The sequence below is a fragment of the Rhinoraja longicauda genome, chromosome 6, assembly GCF_053455715.1.
Source record: "Rhinoraja longicauda isolate Sanriku21f chromosome 6, sRhiLon1.1, whole genome shotgun sequence".
Classification (NCBI taxonomy): Eukaryota; Metazoa; Chordata; class Chondrichthyes; order Rajiformes; family Arhynchobatidae; genus Rhinoraja; species Rhinoraja longicauda.
Window position 1 is genome coordinate 35,398,148 of NC_135958.1, and position 24,478 is coordinate 35,422,625.

Here is a 24,478-nt window from a genome sequence, read left to right on the forward strand (position 1 = left end):
CTGATATATCATCATCTTGATAAGCGAGCAATGTCCATGGAGCTGTATTCAGTTCCCTCCATTTTCAAAAAGCTTTCAACATTAGAAAGCTCCTCTTATCGGAAGTTCTGTGTCAATGCTGTCACCTTAAATGCAGGCCAAAGCAATATGTTGATTGTATTAAACTGACGGCTGTCAGTAGAGTGCTCTGATTATTGAGACTGTTAAAGGGATGGATAAGTTCCTGGTAGTAAACTGAGCACAGGATTTATTGTATTGTATATGCCAATTGTTGATTTTGAAGCTGCCTCACGAATGATCTATATCCCAAGTCGTAACAGAAAGAGAGCCGTCAAGTGATTCTGTTTTAGAAACACTGATGTTGTTTGAACCTCCGATACGTAAATTCATTTAATCCTGGAAAATAAAAAGGAAATGGAAAATATTAAGCATGGTATAATCAAATGGCATAATCAAAACTCAATTTTAACTACACTTGAGCAAAAATAATGACTTTTGAGTTAATGGGAGTTGCTATTCATTCCAGGGCTTGGAAGACATCTTCGGTCAAGGAAAGTGGCTCCTAAAAATAGCCTCTTCCTTCGAGAAAATAGAAATGAGAAGCTCCACTTCTTCAAGGAGAAGCCCTCATGGGAGTTAGTCTATTCATTAGTTCTGTCCTTTACATGTTCCCTCTAGTTCCTACAGAAAACAGCAAGTGTGTTACCTGTGATTTGGCAAAGAGGGCGTGGGGTGATGTCTGACTCCACCTTTTTCATTTATTTCAATGTGACGCTGAGCTAATGTCATTGCCATGCAATCCCTGGATAGTCAGCAGTGCAGCAATAAGTGTGTGCAAATGGTCCAAAGCCTTTGCACCTCCTCAGAAGATTATCTGTAATCTGCAAGGGAATTGGAATTTGGAAATTGCAGTAGAGAACACGACAGTGACGTTCTCCTTAATCCTACCTTAAAAACACTACAAAAACCTCAAATGTACTTTTAGTAGTGGAAATCTAGCAACCCTAATCTGGCATTTCCCCATTATTTTTGTACATTGTCCAAAAAATATCCATTAATAGTATATTTTAGTCAATGAGCCGTTCGCTGTTCAAACTCCATGAGACTACACATTTCTTAAACACAACAGGGTCTGTTATCTTATCTTGCTGCATGTTTAAGGTCAATGTCAATAGATGGTGGGTGGAAGTTGCTGAGGGTCAGGGATTATGATTGAAAACAGTCCTTGATGGGTCTCCATAGGTTGATCAGCAGTCTGTATCTGCACAGCTAATAAAATCCCAGAGCTATCTCTTCTGAATCAGATCAGGAAAATGTCATATTTGAGCTGACAGTAACACGATAAGATTGGTCTTCTCGAAAAAATAAATTTCATATTTAACCCCATGAGCACGTCAGCAGAGGTCTCCTTCAGCAATTTGCAGAGATTTTTAGGCACCTTGATAATACAATTTCTCGAATGATACTCTTTGGAAATGGCTGGGTGTAGCATGAACACTGGCATGTTGCCTTGGTGCAAAAGTGCTTTTGTAAGTTGTATGAAATTGCTTTATACCACTTTATTGTGAGATGACTTTTACGTCTATTAAACCTTCACGTAAATGGATTAATCCTTCAGGAAATTATGCAGAGAGCTGCCTTTACATTCCCTTTGAAAATTAAGACAGTACTTGATAGCATGTTTCTCACTGGGAGATTTATTGAATTGCGGGGTTACGTTGTGTGGTTGTACCAAAAAACACCTTCACATTCCCTCAGACTCGGGAAGGAAACATTAGAATTTCATCCCTGAACTGGGAAATTGGGGGATGAAGGGCGGTGCAGGGAGAGTTGCTGGCAGGTCTGAAGTGAACAAAATGCATAACTGCATTTTTGTACATACAAATGTAATTTTAATTGTCAGACATGACACATTGTTCTAAAGGCTTGTGACAATTTGGGCATGCCATTCTTAAATTATTCATTTGATACTGTCACGTGTAAGAATGGTGTTGATAATGATGGTACATTTAGTGTGCTTTACGTCAGGTGTAGCTACATACCACATACATATTCATCCACACTCTGTAACACTGTTAGCATTCTGCCAGAAGGCTTAGTGTAAAAAATAAATATAACTGAAATTGTTCATTGAAAGCCAGATTCTTTGCATTTCCATTGATTCCATTTCCCTGTATTAATAAGGATCATTCAGTAAAAGCACATGACTTTTGAATAACACACAGCCACAAAACTTGGAGAAATGCTCAATTTCCTCCGCTGTAACTTTCATTCACTTCTTTATAACCAAGTTATTTCTTTAGCCTGAATTTGGTGCTTTTTTTTCCCCAATGCAGATCGTACAAACAACATACACAAATGCAAGCATCTCGTAAAAAAGAACGATGCTGGAATTAAGAAAAGTACTGCATAATTGTCTGTGCTCTGTTATCCATTCAATACCGGCCTCATAGTTGGGAAAAAAAGCAGGTTCCATTTTAAAGCAGCAGTACATATTAAACGCTTCACCTAATGTTGGTGGAAAAATTCACAGGATAAATTTCATATGAAGGCTCAAAACCAAATCTCATCATAATTCAATAAAATTCCATAATCGTTCAAGTAACAAGAGGATTTCAGTATAGGTTCTTCTGTGGTTGTATAGACCACATCTGGAGTATTGTGTACAGTTTTGGTCTCCTAATTTGAGGAAGGACATCCTTGTAATTGAGGCAGTGCAGCGTAGGTTCACGAGATTGATCCCTGGGATGGCGGGACTGTCGTATGAGGAAAGATTGTAAAGACTGGGCGTATTCACTGGAGTTTAGAAGGATGAGAGGGGATCATATAGAAACATATAAAATTATAAAAGGACTGGACAAGCTAGATGCAGGAAAAATGTTCCCAATGTTGGGCGAGTTCAGAACCAGGGGCCACAGTCTTAGAATAAAGGGGAGGCCATTTAAAACTGAGGTGAGAAAAAACGTTTTCACCCAGAGTTGTGAATTTGTGGAATTCTCTGCCACAGAGGGCAGTGGAAGCCAAATCACTGGATGGATTTAAGAGAGAGTTAGATAGAGCTCTGGAAGCTAGTGGAATCAAGGGATATGGGGAGAAGGCAGACACGGGTTATTGATTGGGAACGATCAGCCATGATCACAATGAATGGCGGTGCTGGTTCAAAGGGCCAAATGGCCTCCTCCTGCACCGATTTTCTATGTTTCTATCTATTTTAATGGTATTCAAATGGCAACACAAAGGGACATATTTTAAACAAAACTAGGTGCAGCAGATAACTTCAATGGTACCCTGATCTGAATGAAATTTTACAAGGAGAGCAAGCTTTAATTTAATTATGAGACATTGTTTTCTTTACCTACCTATCCCTTCAAACTCTATGTTGCTATTTATTCTATTCAATGCTATTTCTTCTGGCTCTACTCAATATTTTCTACTTTAACATTTTTGTTTCTTGAAGACTTCTGTCTCTCTCTTATCCTTTCTCTATTTTACGAGTACATTGCCGGGACTTCGGAGCCGGTGCAATAGGGAAAGTTTGGGTCGTCTAAGACTTTATTCCTTGGGGCATAGGTGAGGGGCGATCTTTTGAGGGGAATAGATAGGGTAGATGCACAGAAACAAGAAACAGAAGACATAGGTTTAAGGTGAGGGGAAAGATTTAATAGGAACCTAAGGGGCAACCTTTTCGCACAGAGGGTGTTGGGTATATGGAACATGCTGCCAGAGGTAGTTGAGGCGGGTACTAGACAACATTAAACTTTTCCTATGCATGTAGAGAGGGATATGGGCCAGGTGGGACCAGTGTAGATGGGGCATCTTGGTCAACATGGGCAAGTTGGGTAAAAGGGTCTGTTTCCTGACCATGGGTGCTGTCTGTACGGAGCTTGTACGTTCTCCCCGTGACCAGGTGGGTTTTCTCCGGGAGCTTCGGTTTCCTCCCACTCTGTCTCCATGCTGTATGACCCTATGTATCTTTCCTTTCATCCTTCTCTCGTGCTCCCTCCTTGATCTTTCCCTCTCACTTAACCTCATTCTCCTCATTCTTCAGTCTGAAGAAGGGTCTCGACCTGAAACGTCACCCATTCCTTCTCTCCCGAGATGCTGCCTGACCTGCTGAGTTACTCCAGCATTTTGTGAATAAATCCCTTCGATTTGTACCAGCATCTGCAGTTATTTTCTTATACTCATTCTCCTGTGCCCTGGCGTAAATCCATAAGCTCCTCTGCCGTACGCCACGCACTGCACAGGCCTCACACAGTTTTCACTGCCAGCAGCTGACAAGACATGAAGACTGAACATGGAGCAGCAAACAATGTGCTGCAGGAGCCCAGTTCTGTTGGAGTAAAGGAATCGTCAATGCCTTTCCCACCCAGATGCCGCCCGACCCGCTGAGTTCCTGCAGCAGATTGCTGCCCCACTTTTCAGCATTTACAATCTCCTGTGTGTCCAAGACTAAATCAGATATGCCACACTCGTCACTTACATTGCCACATGTTGCAGATCAGCTCTGAACTAATAAACACTTGCACCAAGTCCGACCCCTGTCACTTCCTTCCCTGAAGATTGAGAAAAAAGGTTTCACAGCTTTGAAATCTAAAATTTCTGGGACAGGGAATATGTTTGTTGACTTCTGTGATGCTGAATCATTCTCATGTAAGCAATCAGGGATAACATTTCGGGCCCGGGGACTAAAATTCAGGTGAACTTCAAAGCGATTACTAATTCATGAAATGAACGCAAGACCATTTACCGAATGCCAAATGTGAAACATTTATTCACAATAGACTATTCCATGGAATATGGACATATATCCCCCTCTTCTCGATTCCAGAGGCTCATGCCTTTAATTTATCAAAGTGTAAAGGGGATAAGAACACATCTGGGTCTGGATTTCCTTGGACTGAATTTTACATGCTGTATTGTTGGGATGAAGATGGAAAATAAATGAACATTGAGTATAAAGGTATTTCTTTCTTTTAAGGAATTGGATTCGTATTCAGTTACAACATCTACGAGCCACAGTTCCCACAACCATAAGGTAAGATTTTTTTGTTCTTATAAATGAAACAAAATTTTTCACTGCAATTTTATCGGTTGACAATTGTCAATACAATTCAAATGTTGTGCAAGGCAAAAAAAAAACATATCATGTTGCATGTGCATATTTTATCTCTGGATAAGCAAGCTGCGATTCTTCAAAAAGAACCTGCTTTAGGGCGGCACGGTAGCGCAGTGGTAGAATTGCTGCCTTACAGCGCCAGAGACCTGCGTTCTATCCTGACTACGGATGCTGTCTGTACAGAGTTTGTACGTTCTCCCCGTGACTGCGTGGATTTTCTCTGGGAGCTACGGTTTCCTCCCACACTCCAAGGGGGTAGAGGTTTGTAGGTTAATTGGCTCTGGTAAAAATTGTAAATTGTCCCTTGTGTGCAGGACAGTGCTAGTATACGGCGTGATCACTGGTTGGCACAGACTTGGTGGGCCGAAGGGCCTGTTTCCATGCTGAATCTCTAAACTAAACCAAATGTGCACCGTGAGTGCAAGTCAGACATTACCACAACTCGCAGCAGTGTTAGAGGTTTTATGCTCAGCTCTGCACTCTGTCTAAGTATGTAGGAATCTTGGAATGAATTAGGCTGCTACATCTTTGAATTACATCTCAACTCTATTAATTGGACGAGATCAATATCCTCTGATCGAATAACATAATAAAAATCGAACAAGCTCAATCCTGAAAACGTTTTGATGATGGAATTCAAGAGATCCCCCTTCCTTCATGTAAAAATATGGTTCCTGGTTTCAATACAAGGTGGCCTTGTACATTTAGACCGTAACGTTGTATCCTTATTGTTTTGATGTGTTTATGCTGTATTCTTAATTGTTAACTGTATGTTTGTGTTGTCATCTGTGAGCGGAGCACCAAGCCACATTCCTTGTATATGCACATACTTGGCCAATAAACTTATTCATTCATTCATTACTCCAAACAAATCAATCCTATCAATCCTATTGAAGTTTTCTGTCACTTTCAACAGCTCGATTAATAAACTTCAACTGGAGGTGCTGGATACAATTTGAATAGTGGTTCTGGCATTTAACAAACGCCACATTTAACAAATGTTATTGGGCCGCATCCATCATAGAGATTCTTTTGCATTTCACCTGTTTTTTGGGAGGAATACTTGGTAATGATCAGTTTTGCATGATATATTTCGGAGCTATCTTGGCCGTTACTCCTTTTAGCCAGATTTGGCGGGTGCCTAAAACCACAAATTTAACATTGCAAAGAGGAGACTTGTCTGTATTCCAGGGCTGTACTGAATACTGTGAAGAGTCAGGTGGAACTCACGTTTTATAAGCTTCAACTAATTCTTCCAGCTTGATCGAATTGTAAACAGTTCTTGAAGGAACTGCTGACGAGTAAAGAAATGGGTTGTCCTTGCCTCACCACAAACAGGCATAAACAGTCCCCTACAGCTCCATGGATGAGTCCGACCAGGATTCTGGCTTCCTGCCTCCCCATTACAGCTCCGTTATTTGGCTCTTCCCTAAAATACAGTTTCAGGAACTTGTTTGCCTGAATCTCTGGAGTCCATCATCCCATGCATTAGCATCTCCCCATCCCAGTTCTTTGAATGCTTTCCACCCAACTCTCTAACCCCACTGTACCAAGCATCTTGCCTCCTGCCATCTGAATGTAAACATATTAAATCCCCCCAGTGTAAGTCTCTGGCCCTTTCCTACCCTCATCCAGTTTCAGGTTTCTGATCTATATACTGTCATCACGGTCAGAATTACTCATTACTTGGGCACCCTGTGCTCCTAGACTAACACAATTCAGATTTATATTGCAACCTCAATGTGGGGAACCATTCCAAGTGTTTTTGTACATAATCTGACATCCTGTATGCAAGAGCATTTTAAGGCAGGTGACCAAGCTTTTTAATCAAAGAGGTAAGTTTTAAAGGTGCCTTTGTTGGGAGGAACGAGATGGAGAGGAGGGAGGAAATACCAGTACTTTGGGCTTCAACGGCAGAAGGCATGGTTTTAGTTTCAGCAATGAAAAGGGCAGATATATAAAAACCTGGGTTGTGGGGGGGGGGGGGGGGGGGGGAGTCCAAAATAATGAAGAATGGTCTCGACCTGAAACGTCACCCATTCCTTTTTCTCCAGAGATGCTGCCTGTCCCGCTGAGTTACTCCAGCATTTTGTGTCTACCCATAATGAAGTATTGTCTTGTTGGTGAAGAGCTGCAGAGATAGGGAGAGACAAGGCCAACAAGATGGGAATTCTAAAATCAAGGCATTGATTAACTGCGAGCAAATATATGTAAGGAGATGGGAGAACTTTGCGCAAGTTAGAATTTGGGATGGATTTTATTTGTGGTGGAAGTGAGCCTAGCCAGTGAGTAGTGTAAATATCAGCCCAAGACTAATCTGATTCAAACTATATCTGCAAGGTGGACAGCGTATGAGGGAGTTGTATTGCAGAACCATGGAGGGGAGTCCATGAACCTCACGCATTGAAGGAACTCATTGGCTTTGAAACGCCACCAAGCCAGTTCAAGACTCCAGCAAGTACAATGTGGGCTTGCTCATCACACCCCTTAAATTAAATTGAATTATGCAAGCTAGGTGTATGAAATTTGTCCTCATAATTTATCCCTTAGAGTCGTGAAATTTGCCAAATAATTCTGTGGTTAACCACCTCAATCAACATATCCTTCCTCAGATGGATTATGGAAATCTGAACTGTGTAGTGCAAGGGACAAGATTGAAAACAAATGAGACAGCATTTTCCCACTTTAGTGTTGCAAGCCCTGAAGATGACCATTATTCCATCAGCCATTTTATACTCTAAATCACATCTCCATCAAGGGTCAGATTAGCTTATTTTCATATACACTGGGATGTAATTAAACTCCTAGTTCTCTTGAATCCCATAGAGTAAAAAATATATATCGTAAGTTCACAATAAATACACAACAAGTGCAAAATGGCAGAGGAGTGCAAAGATTATAGTGCAATCAAAGGTAGTATGAAAATACGAAAGTGCAATAATAGAATAACTAAATGAGGTAGAGGTAAGAGCACATGATGGAGGGGAGTGTGAAAGAGATGAGTGGTTCAGGTGTCTGATAGCTGTGGGGTAAAAGCTGTTCCTAAGTCTGGACATCCAGCCTTTCAAGCTTCTGTACCTTCTCCCAGAAAGTAGAAGAGGAAAATGGGAATGACCACAGTGGTAAGCATCCTTGATGATATTTCCAGCCTTCCTGATACAACACACCATCTGGCTGGACTAGATGGGAAGGAAGTGACGAGCCTATGGTGGACTGGGTTGTGTTCACCACTCTCTGCAAGTTCGGTGGTTAAGTGCTGGATTATTGTTCAGACACCACGACACGAGGTTGTCTATCTCTTTCCGGTACTCCATCTCATTGTTGTTGCCAATCTGGCCAACAACAGTGGCTTTGTTGGTGAATTTAAAGATCAAGTTGGTGCTGTACTCAGCCAAACAATCATAAATGATCAAGGAGTAGAACATGGAACTGGGCCTACAATCCCGAGGAGCAGCAGCATTGAGGATCAGGCTGGAAGGAATGTTAGAACCATTCTAACTGATTGAGGTCCACCGGTCAGGAAGTACATAGGCCAGTTGCAGATGGGGGCTCCAAGGGAAGAAACATAAGTTTAGAAATAAGCTTAGTTGGTATCATGCTGTTGAAGGTTGGGCTGTAGTCGATGAGTAGCATCCTGACATAGATGATCTTATTGTCAGGGTGATGCAGAGCTGAATCTAGTGCAAGGGAGATGGTGGCTTCTGGAGACCTATTTTTTTTGTATTCAAATTGCAAGTGGTCTGTCTTATAATAATAATAATAATAATATTCATTTATTGTCATTGCAACGAGTACAACGAAATTAAAAAAATAGCCAATCCTGACGGTGCGTACAAACATATATGCAATAAATGCAAAAACAAATAAATACAATTATATTAGGTACAAAAAGATTTTTTAACAGTGTTGCCTAGTGCAGAAGGTAGTGTTCAGTTCTCTTATGGCCCTGGGGTAAAAACTGTTCTTAAGTCTGTTTGTTCGGGATTTGATCGACCTGAAACGTCGACCAGAGGGCAGATGAACAAACAGACGGTGGCCGGGGTGGGATGGATCTTTTATTATTTTGCCTGCTCTACTGAGGCAGCGTAGGCTGAACAGGTGCTCCAGGGAGGGCAGTGAGCAGCCGATGATCTTCTGGGCCGTCGTGATGACCCTCTGAAGGGCCTTCCTGTCCTTTTCTGAGCAGCTGGCATACCATGTGGAAGACTGGCGCACATATGGCCCATTACCAACCGGGGTCAATGGTCGAGTCATAAAGTCACAGAGCTACTGTTCAGTAGTCATTGAGACAGTTGATTTTATTCGGGGCTGGAATGATGGTGGTTTCCTTGAAGTGGATGGGGACAGTAAATTGTTGGAAGTGAGAGAATGAAGATGTTGGCGAACACTATCCGGAACTTTGGTCTGAAGAAGGATCCTGGCCTGAAACGTTACCTATCCATGTTCTCCAGAGATCCTGCCTGACCTGTTGAATTACTCCAGCACTTTGTGCCTTTTCTTTTTTGAAAACCAGCATCTGGAGTTGCTTGAATCTACATCTTGGGGAATACTGTGGCCAGTTGAACGATGCAGGATTTCAGATCCAGTCCAGGGTTTCCTTGCAGGGCCGGCAGCTTGGCGAGAGATTACCAACATGGTAGCAGATCTGGCATTTGCCACCAGGATGTATGGCACAGAGCCAGTGAGGGAAGAGAGGGCATGGTCTTGGTGAAACTTAGTTTGCCTGGTCAAAACTAGGGAAAATTGCATCAAGCTTATTTGGTGGAAATAGACACTAGACAATAGGTGCAGGAGGAGGCCATTCGGCCCGTCGAGCCAGCACCGCCATTCAATGTGAACATGGCTGATCATTCTCAATCAGTAACCCGTTCCTGCCTTCTCCCCATACCCCCTGACTCCGCTATCCTTAAGAGCTCTATCCAGCTCTCTCTTGAATGCATTCAGAGAATTGGCCTCCACTGCCTTCTGAGGCAGAGAATTCCACAGATTCACAACTCTCTGACTGAAAAAGTTTTCCTCATCTTAGTTCTAAATGGCCTACCCCTTATTCTTAAACTGCGGCCCCTTGTTCTGGACTCCCCCAACATTGGGAACATGTTTCCTGCCTCTAACGTGTCCAACCCCTTAATAATCTTATACGTTTCGATAAGATCTCCTCTCATCCTTCTAAATTCCAGTGTATACATGCCTAGTCGCTCCAGTCTTTCAACATATGATATTCCCGCCATTCCGGGAATTAACCTAGTAAACCTACACTGCACGCCCTCAACCAGAAATGTGTCATTGCCAGGGATCGCTCCTGATTTCAGCTTGTAGCCCATGATGGCATTCAGGCCCTGCCACAGTCATCTAGCATCAGCTTGATTGAATTGAGCCTTTGGCTTGTTTTCTAATGTACTATGAATCTCATCCGCGTCAAGAGTCCCGAGCAGACGAAAGCCTAATCTTCTGCGAATAAATAAATAAGACGGTGTGATTAAGGAGATGAGCAAATAATTGCTCAGGAGCTAAAATTCGTGAGATTGAACGTAGAACACAAAACAGTGCAGCACATGAACAGGCCCTTCAGGCCACAATCTGTGTTGTACACGATGCCAAAGTAAACTACCTGTACATGATCCATATCCCTTCATTTCCTGCATATACATGTGCTGATCTAAAAGCCTCTTCAATACCATTAATGTATTAATGTATCTGCTTCCACCACCACCACCACTAGTAGTGCATTCCAGGCACCAACCACTGTATAAAAAAATATATATATATATCGGCCACACATCTCTATAGACTTGAGATACAATGTGGAAACAGGCCATTCGGCCCATTGCATCCACGCTAACCAGCCATCACCCCATACACTAGCACTATCCTACAGATTAGGGAAAATTTACAATGTACTGAAGCCAATTAACCTACAAACCTGTATGTCATTGGAGTGTGGGAGGAAGCTGGGGAACCCAGCGAAAACCCTCAGTGAGAAGATACAAACTCCGTACAGAGGGCACTCATGGTCAGGATCAAACCCGGGTCTCTCACAGACCCAGCACTCTTCAACCACTCTCCACTGTCTTGCATGAGTAAGCCATTTCTGAATCCAAACTCCCAAGTCAGCATTGATCCCATGAATCTTAATCTTCTTAATCAGGCTACCATAAGGGTTGCCTTATTAAAGTCCATGTGGCCAACATTCACTGCCTCTTCAATCACTTTTGTCACCTCCTCAGAAAACTCAATCCAGTTTCTAAGGCATGACCTGTCACAACAAAGCCACGCTGGCTGTCCTTAATTAACCCATTCTCTTCCAAATGTGTATAAACACTATCACTATGTGTCCAGTCCAATAGCTTCCCTATTCACAGCCCATCATTTTCTGGAATATCCCTTTTTGCCCTTTTAATCAAGGAGCAACATTGCTACTCTCCAATCTTCCAGGGCCGTACTTGTTTGGAGACCATATGAAGGCCTTTGCCAAGGCCCCAGCATTCTCCTCTCTTGCATCTCTTAATAACCTGGGTTAGATCATATCACGCCCTGCGGACTATTCCACCTCAATGCTCTTCAAGAGACCCACCATCACTTCCTTCTTCATTTCACATTGCCCTGGCATATTAATATGCTCCCATATTGATCTCACAGTCCTCCATGTCCTTCTCCTTGGTCAATACTGACACAAGGTATTCATTTAGTATCCCATCTACATCCTTTGACTCGAAGCATAAATTCCCTCCTTGATCCTTGAAAGTTCCTGCTCTTTCTCTAGATAACCTCTTGTTGTAATGTACATGTAAAACATCTTGGGCTTCTCTTTAAACCTACTTGCCAGTTACATTTCATCATCCCTTTTGAACCTCTTAAAATCATGCTTGCTTCATATTCCTCAAAAGTCCTGACTGATTTCAACTCCCTAAATCTTACATAAGCTCCCTTTTCTATTTAGACCAGATTTACAACCTCTCCCATCTTCCAAAGTTCCCTTTCCTTGCCAACATTGTCTCTCCTCCTTACTGGAAGGTGCTTGGACTGAACTCTGATCTACTGACCTTTAATTATTCCCCCACATGTTAGCTGTGGACTTACCCAATAACAGCTGCTCCCAATTTATTCTCCCTAGCTTCTGCCGAATAATGTTGTAAATTGTCCTACTCCAACAGTGTTTCCCCCAAGGTCCAAACTTACCATAGAACGTAGAAAATGGGACAACACAGGAAGCAGCCCTTTGGCCTACAATGTCCATGCTCAACATAATGCTAAAACCCCACCCCCACCACCCCTTAAATGTTCTTAACAGAATCTCATCTCCATTCCTACCAATATCATTGGTACCAGTATGGACCATAACTGTAAGCTGCTCACCCTCCCTTCTCAGAATGTTGGGTGTCTGCTTAGAGACATCCTTGCCTGTTGCACTTGGAAAGGAAGAGGCCCCCCACCACCCCTCATCCTGTGTTCTCGCCAGTGCCCACAGAAATGCCAGTCTTTATCTACACTTCCCCTGCCCCCTGTCATTACTGCTCACCAAGACTTAATCCTACCCTCTGTTCAACAGACCCAGATGAAGTGCCATCTCTGCTGCTATTTACCCCTGAAGAGCCAATTGTTTCCATAATGGTCCCCTTGCTTGAGCGGGAGATAGCTACAGAAGGTCATGCACCACCTGCCATACTCCACTATCCATTCTATCTACTACAGATACGATCGCAATGTTTAAGCAACATTTACATAGGTACATGGATAGGATAGGTTTAGCGGGATATGGGCCAAACGCAGGCAGGTGGAACTAGTGTAGATGGAGCATGTTAGTCGGTGTGGGCAAGTTGGTCGGAAGGGCCTGTTTCCATGGTGTATGACTGACTCTATGACGATGACTCTCCTGGCCATCACCATGCGGTCTGGCTGATTCTTTGGTGTGGCCACCTCCCTGTTACTTCTGTTTATACCACTTTCTGCTTCCTGTATGCTCCTGTGTCCAACTGCCTTTCTATCCGAAGCATTGGGTCTGAGAGGAGCTGCAGCTGGAGAGATGTCCTGCAGTCTGAAGAAGGATCTTGACCCGAAACGTCACCCATTCCTTCTCTCCAGAGATGCTGTCTGTCCCGCTGAGTTACTCCAGCTGTTTGTGTCTATCTGCAAATATAGTCGGCAGGGACAGTTGACGGTTCCGTGATTCAAACCTCTTTCACGTAGAATGGAACTGCTCCTATGAACAATAGGTACTATAACATGTGCTAGCCTTACCAAGGGTCCCAGTCTTGGTTTCAAGACCTGGCAAGTCCCGTACAAATGAAATGCCCTTCCACTGACCCCACAGACTACAGCTGTGGCCAAAATTAAAGCAGAGCAGCGGGTACAAATTTTGGGGTCACTCTATTCTGTGAAAGAATCATCTTATGACAAATATAATCTTTATCATATCTGAGCTGTTTTCTGTTAGCCCCAGACTGCAGGCTGTGATGTCTTTTGGGAACTGAACTCACTATATGGATTCAATTTTGCAGCAGTTAACATACCTCCATTTTTTGGGGGAGGGGGGGGTGGTTTGTGTCCCTTGGGAATGGAATCATTCAATGGATTCAATTTTGTACAGCAGTTAACATAGCAGAATTTTTTAACAAGTATCCTTCGCCAGGGTTGAGTTAGAAATCAAACAAAGGGAGCCTCATGTAAATACGACTGAAGTACTGTAATTGTACAAATGAACACATAGGTTTCCAAAGCCGAGGTTGACAGAAATATGTCAAAGACATTATACCAGATAAGCAAAGTGTTTAGATTCATCTCGCAAAGCTCTCATCAACCCAAGTCATACTTCATACAGTGCTGAAAGTATGGTTTAGATTCTCTTTTTTTATATTCAAAGTCAGACATTTAGTTACGTCATATGCAGACTGTGCTTCGATGCAGTTGGAATAAAACACCTTTGTGAAGCCTGCAAAGACCTTTTCATATCTTAAACAATTGTTCAGCATGCCACACAGTGTGCTTCTATTAACAACATTCAGCCAGTTCCCCTTCTACTGTAGCTTACTGCTGTGGCTTGTTCTTCTTAAGCACCAAGGCAAACAGAAGGGAAAAAAAGGGTTTACTCAGTTTTAGGATTATTTGAACCCACTTGATTCCCAGCTCTGATCGATAATGATGCCCTTTTTAAGTTTGCAGTAATATGGGAAACTGACAGACTCTTCAAAGCGGCTTGGAGATAATTGGTGCACTCACTAGCAAGCCTCCGGTGACCTCCTGTAGCCAGTTGTGTCTCTGAGGCCAGACTGGTGGACATTCCCCCTGCTGACAACAATGTAATCTTCGCATCAAATCAGCAGAAATGGGGAGTGGACAATAATTTTGGGCATACTTTGTACATAAGAAGCACAGAAAAAAACACTGAGAGGCCAATGCAACACAGTAGCTTCGCTGAAATCTCTGATAGTTAGCTGTTATCATGTAAAGAGCTCTTTTAAAAGATCAGTTGTTAAGTGATCTTACGGCAATTCAAGAGGAAAAGCGGAAACATTTATCCAGACTGTCTCAGTAAACTTCAGAGAAATAAATGCAAAACGTGCAGTAAGAATCTGACAATCATAAGAACACACAAAATGGAATCAAAAGCTTACAAATATCAACCATCTAGTTGTAGTTTTGCCAGTTATTCTGAATATTAAATGCCCTTTGGAGCTTTCAAACCTATGTGTTTCCATTAATAAAATAAGAATAATTTCTACACCTTTTCCAGTTATAAAATTGGCAAAATACAAGGAAGCAGCAAGGAATTATTTCATTAACTGAAACAAATATTTAACTGCTGTTGTTGAAATCCATCATTTGATTCTGGATGCATATCACCAATTGACTTGGCACTGTGTGTTTAGTTGAAAACAACTTGGATGAAACGGTAAATTCATTGAAAAAAATAAGTTTAATGTTGTCACTTAACAAATGGATTCCACATTGACTTGATAATTGGAGTTCAAATCATTTGTATCTTTTGCCTCAAAAATTATCATTAAAGTTTTGTAGACAACTTCTAAACTCAGTTTTAATTTATCCACTTCATTTCAAATGTGAAATATAGCATCAGGCAACGTTTACATCTCTGCAGAGTTGTTTAATGCCATTATCCGGGAGGCCAAAGCAACAGAACGCACTGGAAATGCAAAAGATCAAAATAACACCTTTGAGGAGAATCACATTACTGAACCCTCAACCTTCTGTTATTGAGCTGCACAGCATAAGTAGCACACTCTATTGTTATTGATTTTATTTCTTACACCATGGCTGTTCTTTCCGCAACACCCATACCAGCCATCATTGCTCTATAGCAGAGGATGTTCCATTTCAATAGACAATAGGTGCAGGAGTAGGCCATTCGGCCCTTCGAACTAGCACCACATAATCATTTTATAACTGGTCTTCAGGGGAGAGCCTATCTGCAGGTTATAAGCTGTCATTGAGACCAAAACCATACAGCACTGAGCTTTAGACCGGTGCTGGAGCAAGCGTGGCTTGCTTTTACATAAGCTCTTCATAAACTGAATGTTGTTCCTCTGGCCTTTCTTAAGCGAGCATTCATCTTTTTCCTCATGCTCTCCCCAAAAGGTTAGTCTCTTTTCCCAATAGTGTTGTCATGAAATTGTCAAGCATCCAAATTGTCAAGTAAATTATAAGATTTGTTGGTCTAATCCATCGCTTTTGTGACCTGTGGTAGTACTGAGCTTCATTAACTTTCTGGTGTCGAATGGAACTATTAATTGATTTTATGCTAAAACACTTCATTCAAATAAAAATATACGCTTGCTCACCAAAAAAAAGATAAACAAAGAAAAAATAATCTAAAAGAATAAAAAGAGCGGAGATCGCTGGTCGGTGCGGACAGTGCGGGCCGAAGGGCCTGTTTCAGCACTGTATCACGGAACTAAACTAAAAAAAATTAACTAAAATAATTTTTATGAAACTATCGGAACAGGTTGGCTCTACTTGGAAGAAACCTGAATAAAATGCTTTAGAAATCTAATACTTCCAAGCAAACGTTTCTGTTTTCCTCCAAATTTGAGTTACTTATCTATTCCGTCATTCACAGCTGTGACTTCCACTTTCAGGGCCAATACCTTTGGAATTCCATCCCAAACCTCTCCAGCCTTCTATCTCTCCTTGTTAAAGATGCTAGTTAAACGTACCTCTTTGTCTTGACTTTTTGTCACCTGCTTTGGCTGGGTTGGTGTCAGATTCTGTCCAATAACACTCGTGTTTTGGCACATTTTCCTAAATTAAAGGAAATATACAGAAAAATTCTGTTATTGCTATTTAAAAGGTCTGGCATCCTACTATCACGTCATTAAATCTCCTCCGATAGACACAAAATGCTGGAGTAACTCAGCGGGACAGGCAGCATGTCTGGAGAAGTCTGAAGAAGGGTCTCCACCCAAAATGTCACCTGTTCCTTCTCTCCAGAGATACTGCCTGTCCTGTTGCGTTACTCCAGCATCTTGTGTCTTTCTTCGATTTAAATCTGCATATGCAGTTCCTTTCTACACATTATATCTCCTTATTTGTTACTCCATTGGGAAGATACCCTATCTGGTTCCTCTGCTTGAATCCATGTGGAGATTAGTTGACAATATTGGTATCGGTTTATTATTGTCAATAAATAAACTTTTTTTCTGTGCTACCCAGGACAAATCATAACATATATGAGTGCAATCAAACCGGCAACAATGGTTCAATGGTACTTTATTGTCGATGTTTTGTGAAATTCTTTTTTTGCAATGTTCAGTAAAAATATTACATAAGCCACCATCATATTTAAGTATGTGCATAGGATTGCTATTGAGGGCGTGCAGCGTAGGTTTACTAGGTTAATTCCCGGAATGGCGGGACTGTCATATGTTGAAAGACTGGAGCGACTAAGCTTGTATACACTGGAATTTAGAAGGATGAGAGGGGATCTTATCGAAACGTATAAGATTATTAAGGGGTTGGACACGTTAGAGGCAGGAAACATGTTCCCAATGTTGGGGGAGTCCAGAACCAGGGGCCACAGTTTAAGAATAAGGGGTAGGCCATTTAGAACAGAGATGAGGAAAAAAAATTTCAGTCAGAGAGTTGTGAATCTGTGGAATTCTCTGCCTCAGAGGGCAGTGGAGGCCAATTCTCTGAATACATTCAAGAGAGAGCTAGATAGAGCTCTTAAGGATAGCGGAGTCAGGGGGTATGGGGAGAAAGCAGGAACGGGGTACTGATTGAGAATGATCAGCCATGATCACATTGAATGGTGGTGCTGGCTCGAAGGGCCGAATGGCCTACTCCTGCACCTATTGTCTATTGAATGGAAGAGTACACTGAGACAACACACAAGAGCCGCCATATTTCTGGCACCATTTTTTGCATTTCCAACTCTTGAGATGTTGAAGCAGGTACCCCTGTACGCAGCCGAACCTGACCAACGTTCCGGCCTGAGCGGCTGAAATTACTTATTCCGCACAATTGATTTTAGCAAATTTTCATTCTGAAAAAGCGTTTGTTCTGGTATTTATAAGGGAGGCAGAAAGAGAGCAAGACCTGTCCCTGTGGTGGCAGGACAGAAGTCCAACTAAACGTAACAGCAGGGGCCTCGTTCATAAGCTTGGAAATGTAGTTGCCTGGTTCTATTTATTTCGGCTCTACGCGATTGAAAATGCACTCACCGTGACTTGAAACATTTCCACATCACTTCATGTCAGTCTGAACACCAGACCTGGCCCTCCTCTGCTGGAATCACACTTGTGCAGTTGAGGTGCTTCTCACTTTAGACACAGCATAGGTGTTGCCCTGCCTCGTACGATAGACCCTTTTGGAGTTATGCTGGGAGCAAACGTTATTGGGCAATTCCGGTTCAAATGGATTTACATTGCAATCAGGTTTTTGATTAATTTCTTGCACGTCGCACACAAAAAGAATGTTGACCGATGCAACAAAAAAAAATAGTATGGGCCAAAATATTTCAAACCACAAATCAAACTATTTCCTGATTACAGGAACAAGTCCCATCCAAAGTGTTCACTCATTCTCCCCTAATCTGCGCTGAGTCTTTATGGGCAAACACAATGAGCCAGTAACGGGCTGAGTCTTGGCAGCAGATACATCAAGACAAAATCCTAGTGCAAAAGTTCAATAAATGTGTAAATAAAGGGTTCGTAATGGCATCTGTGATAAGTAGAATTTATCCACTGAACTGAGCGGATAACCTTTAGCCCCAAAGCTGTTTGTGGGTTCTAATGTGAAAACTCACTCAGTAACGTACATCATATGTGAAACTCGATTGAAAATTAGCCACTGTCATGCATGTTTCTTTTAATATGTAAAGTTAATACTTTGGATTACTTTGAAGTAGATTTCTGACCGAGTTTCATATATGGAAATGGATCCTTTCTCCCCTGAATGTTATTTTTAAAATATTTTCCTGCTTTTTGAAATGACTCATCTGTGAAAATAAAATGAAAAAATTCCTGTATATGGCATCCTTTCAAAATATCCCCACGAGTGCTTTGAATTGTAATTATGGGGACAAGACCGGCCTTTTGAACAAAAGAGCTTCCGCAATGGTAAAGTGAATATGACCAAATAATGGCGCAAAATGTCTGGTGGACTCCGGTGGGTGTAGTAGATGGGCAGATTCATCAATGATCACTCAAAGTCAAGTAGGATTGTCCTGCTGGTGGGTCTGCCTGTGCTACGTTCCTCCAGGTGGACTCCTGTGCAGAACATCTTTCAATGCGGGGAGACTGGTGCCCAAAGTAGTATAAGAAAATAACTGCAGATGCTGGTACAAATCGAAGGTATTTATTCACAAAATGCTGGAGTAACTCAGCAGGTCAGGCAGCAACTCGGGAGAGAAGGAATGGGTGACGTTTCGGGTCGAGACTAAGGGTCTCGACCCGAAACATCACCCATTCCTTCTCTCCCGAGATGCTGCCTGACCTGCTGAGTTACTCCAGCATTTTGTGAATAAATACCTTCGACTGGTGCCCAAAGTGACAGGCACAGGTCCAATGGACTGGACTTCACAATGGTTGCAGTCCATGGCTCTGCCCGAGCCGGCTGCCTGCCCCTTTTCCGGGGTTACGTCCGCGCCCTGGGTGGTTTTAGAGAGGGACTTCACGCTGTCCTTGGGCACACTGTCGGGATTTCTGGGACTGCTGGACACCACTGGTGGTGGAATGAATCCGCAATAAGAATTGTGAAAGGGTTATTTAAGAATATTTGTACCATTTGTTCTATGGTGGTGGGTTTGTTTTGAATAATTATGTATTGTAAATAGCATTGTAAATATTTGAATAAATCTATTTTTGGTTTCAAGAAAAATGGTTGCAGTGTATGCTCGCCCCATTGCAGTCTTCGTCCACCTGCACAGCCATTGTGATTGTCCACCACCCCCCCCCCCCCCCCCCCCCCGTTTCACCATCGATGTCTTCTACTTGGATCATGCTTTGTCAGAAACCTCCCTCTTGGACTGCCCACCATGCAGTTTTGTAATAGTGTAGTTTAGTTCAGAAATACAACACGGAAGCAGGCCCTTCGGCACACAGTCCACGCCGACCCTTTACACTAAAACTATCCTACACCCTGGGGACAATTTACAATTTGGACTGAAACCAGATTAACCAACAACCCTGTACATCTTTGGAGAGTAGGAGGAAACCAGAGCACCCAGAGAAAATCCACGTCGTCATGGGGAGTTGTATAAACTCTGTGCAGACAGCACCCATACTAGGCTCCAGATGGTTTAGCTCAAGGTCTTAGACACGTGCAAGCTTCTCCACCGTGACAAGGTGACAACCCTTGGTGATGCGGGTGGCGTAGTTGTGCATCAACGACCACGGGTGTTGATAGACCTTTGGGCATTGAGCATGTTTCAGCATTGAGAATGCATTGACCAGTGAACCTCTCTGTGGCCAGGTTCAGGATGACCTGTAGGGGGAGTCGGCATAGGGAGTGTGGGTACAGTGCGGCTTGGAGATCAGAACCAGCATGTGGCCCGGGAGGGTAACAAATGGAGGCAATATTTGTTGAGTTGGGTCAGGAAGATCAGCCATGAGGATTTACAATGGTGGGGGTGGTTGGGGTGAATGAGGGGAAATCTTTAAAATCAGAGCAATAGATGGAGAGGAAACAAGACCAGAGACGCAAGAAACTGAAGATGCTGGAATCGTGAGAAAAACACAAAGTGCTGGAGGAACTCAGCAGGTCAGGCTGCAACTAGAGAAACATAGAAACATTGAAAATAGGTGCAGGAGTAGGCCATTCGGCCCTTCAAGCCAGCACTGCCATTCAATACGATCATGGCTGATCATGCAAAATCAGTACCCCGTTCCTGCTCCCTTCCCATATCTCTTGATTCCATTAGCCCTAAGAGCTAGATATAACTCTCTCTTGAATATATCCAGTGAATTGGCCTCCACTGCCTTCTGTGGCTGAGAATTCCACAGATTCACAACTCTCTGGGTGAAAAAGTTTTTCCTCATCTCAGTCTGAAGTGGCCTACCCCTTAATCTTAAAATATGACCCCTGGTTCTGGACTCCCCAAAAATTGGGAACATTTTCCTGCATCTAGCCTGTCCAATCCCTTAAGAATTTTATATGTTTCTATAAGATCCTCTCTCATCCTTCTAAATTCCAATGAATATAAGCCCAGTCGATCAATTCTATCGTCATATGTCAGTCCCGCCATCCTGGGAATTAACCAGGTGAACCTACACTGCACTCTCTCAATAACAAGAATGTCCTTCCTCAAATTGGGAGACCAAAACTGCGCACAATACTCCAGGTGTGGTCTCACCAGGGCCCTGCACAACGCCAGATGGAATGGGCAGGCGACATCTTAGGTCTGAAGAAGGGGCCCGACCCCAAAATGTTGCCTGTCCATTCTCTCTCCAGATGCTTCCTGACCCACTGAGTTCCTCCAGCGCTTTGAAGATTAGAGGATGTGAAGAGGGGCGTTGGGGTGGGGTGAGAGATGTGAAGCCTTTGTGTACAGTAAGTGATTTTCTTACCTGCCTGGCATAACGAACCAGCACTATACTACCCTTGTGGTAGCATGACTACACAATGACATGTACCGACAGGGCAACATGCTCCAACCTACTCCGCTCTATTCCGGAAGGGGGTTTGCACAGAAAGTAACATCATCCTTTGCAGATCAAAACTGAAATTACCTCAGGGAGAGCATAAGCAATACGCATCAAGAAAACTGTGACCAATTTTCCAGGGAAGCAAAATATCACCTGGAAATGATCATTATTTCATTATGTTTCAGAAAAAAAAGAAAAAAAATTCACTTGCGTAACACCGAAAAAAAAAGTATCATGCCCCTGAATCTCCAGACACATCTGTTTCTTTTGCTATCAGTTGGGAGACGTTTTGTCCAGGACATCAAGGAAGAAATCTTTGCTTTTCTTTAAATACTACAAGAGATTCTAACAGGTACATCCGAATCGTGACATCCGAACAGACACCAAAATGTTAGTGTTCAAAGCAGTGGTGATTCCAACGCTCCTGTTTACATCAGAAACCTGGACAACATATCGACGCCATCTGAAAACACTCGAAAAGTTCCATCAACGATGTCTTCGAAGCAGCTTAAATACCAGCTGGAAAGGCAGAAGAACCAAAATCAACATGCTGAATGAAGCAAAAACATCAAGCATCGAAGCCTTCATCATCAAGAACCAACTAAGATGGAGCGGTCATGTTGTTCGGATGGAAGACGAGCGCCTCCCAAAGCAAGCCTTCTACTCCCAGCTTAAAGAAGGCAAACGTAAAAGAGGCGGACAAAAGAAGAGACTCAAAGACGCCTTAAAAGCCAGCGTGAAGAAATGTGAAATCCACGTCGGAAATTGGGAAACCGTTGCTAAGGACAGGAAACTCTGGCGAACCGTCATCCAAAAAGGAACAGCGACCTTCAAAGCCAACAGGTGCGCGGAATCAGAAGAAAAGAGAATTAAACGGAAAGAGAGGCAGCAACAACCAAAGCCCGATCTGACATCTGGAATTACCTGCCCTGAACGCCAAAGAACTTTCAAAGCCAGGATTGGACTCGTAAGCCACCTGAGAGTTCATAAAAACAACAGAACGTAGACCATCATCCTCGACCTCAAGGGATAGCCACGACGACAAGATCCTCACCAGTACCAAGGAAGGCTGATGGGACTTTATTTCAAAGGTTCAAAGCTTATGATGTGCAGCACTACCTCAAATATCAATTTAAATGTTGGACCTGTTCTCTGGGTTGAGGTTTGAGTCAGAAGGTTGTCTGTTCACTGAATGAAACAGCAGAAGGCTGTTACTCGCTGCAGTATCACCTCCCCCCTGGAGTGCAGATATAAACCTGTAGGGCTGTATGAGTCCTGGCACGCAGGCAACAGATCAGCTTTACTTGGACAGCAATTTTGCGGTTAAATTCAGTTTAGTTTCGTTTCGGGATACGGTGCGGAAACAGGCCCTTCGGCCCACCGAGTTCATGCCGACCAGTGACCCCTGCAAACTCACTCTATCCTACACACACTGGGGACAATTTACACTTATACCAAGCCGATTAGCCCACAAACCTTTACGTCTTTGGAGTGTGGGAGGAAACTGGAGATCCCAGATAAAACCCACTCAGGTCACGGGGAGAACGTACAAATCCCATACAGATGGCACCCACAGTCAGGACCGAACCCAGATCTGTAAGACAGCCATGATCACATTGAATGGTGGTGCTGGCTCGAAGGGCCGAATGGCCTACTCCTGCACCTATTGTCTATTTACCGCTGCGCTACCGTGCCACCCAGCACCTTGAAATAAATACATAAGTCCCTCAACATTAGTATGCCTAGTTCTGCATTGTCAATATCGCTGCGTCTAGGTGCAGTAGGTGCAGGAAGGAACTGCAGATGCTGGTTTAAACCGAAGATAGACTCAAAAACCTGGAGTAACAGGCAGCATCTCTGGAGAGAATGAATGGGTGACGTTTCGGTTCGAGATCCTTCTTCAGACCCCGTTTCGGGTCGGGACCCTTCTTCAGAGCCTAAGAAGGGTCTCGACCCGAAATATCACCCGTTCCTTCTCTCCAGAGATGCTGCCTGTCCCGCTGAGTTACTCCAGCTTTTTGTGTCTATCTATTGCCACGTCTATCATGGCTAAGTGTGCCAAGAAATTCGGCTGCAGTCCAAAACTTTAAAGTTGACATGTTGGCGGAAATAGAACATGGAACCCAGAGCAGTACAGCACAGGAACAGGCTCTTCATCCCATAACATTCTTGCCGAAAACGATGCCAAATTAAACTAATCTCCTCTGCATGCACATGGTCCATATCAATCAGTTCCCTGCATGCCCCTGTGTCTGTCCAAAAGCCGTTTAAATGCTACTATCATCGCTGCCTCCATCACTTCCCCGGGCTGTATGTTCCAGGCAGCCACCACTACCTGTTGTAAAAAAACTTTGCCCCTCAGCTTAAGGCGATGCCTTTCAATCCTTGACATTTCCAAATGCTTATTGTTCACCTGCAGAATACTAAATAGCGCACTTTACAGGCAATTTCAAGGCAAATCAAGTTTCACTTCTAATTATTTAAAAACCCCCATAGGGATAATTTGATCAAAGTAGGGACAGAGATGCAGATTGGAGATGAAGGGGTGGTGATGACACTATTGTTGATACTTGTGCGATGCTGTCTCAATAGATTATGCAAGAGGTTTGATCAATTCAATGGATATTTGTGCTGCCACCGACAACTGCTGCCTTTTACAGATCGAGCTCCCATGGCATTACAAAGTTCAATCACAAAAGGATGGAGAGTGCAATTTTCACCCCATTCATTTTTATCAAGTGGTGAATGGGATTGGGTCTCATTAAACACATAACAACTCTTGCCGACGAAAGGCATATGTTATGAATCTCAATTAGCCATCTTCACTCTCTGCTTGCAAACTCATGGTGGAAACATCACATTAAACAACAAACAAACTGATGGCATTGGCAATAGATTTATTAGAAGCCACTAAGCCCGCATGGCCACCTGAGCACCGGGCGACATTGAAAGGGACCTGCAAAGTTATTGCACAGTTCCCCGTCACTCTCCACTCTGCCTCTGAAGAAAATGGTAAGTTGTTTGTGGCCAAGTCGCTTGCCAGCTAAATTTCCCAGATTACAGATGGACTGTGGTTTGGGAAATTGTAAGGATTTAATTGCTCCTTTGGTGAATTACGCCCCATGTTTGTCCTTATGCTGCAATTTATCAACTGCCAGTCTTTTTAGTTTACGGTAGTTTAGAGACACAGCGCGGTAATAGGCCCTTCAGCCCACCGAGTCCGTGTCGACCAGCGATCACTTCACACTAATGCTGTCCTACA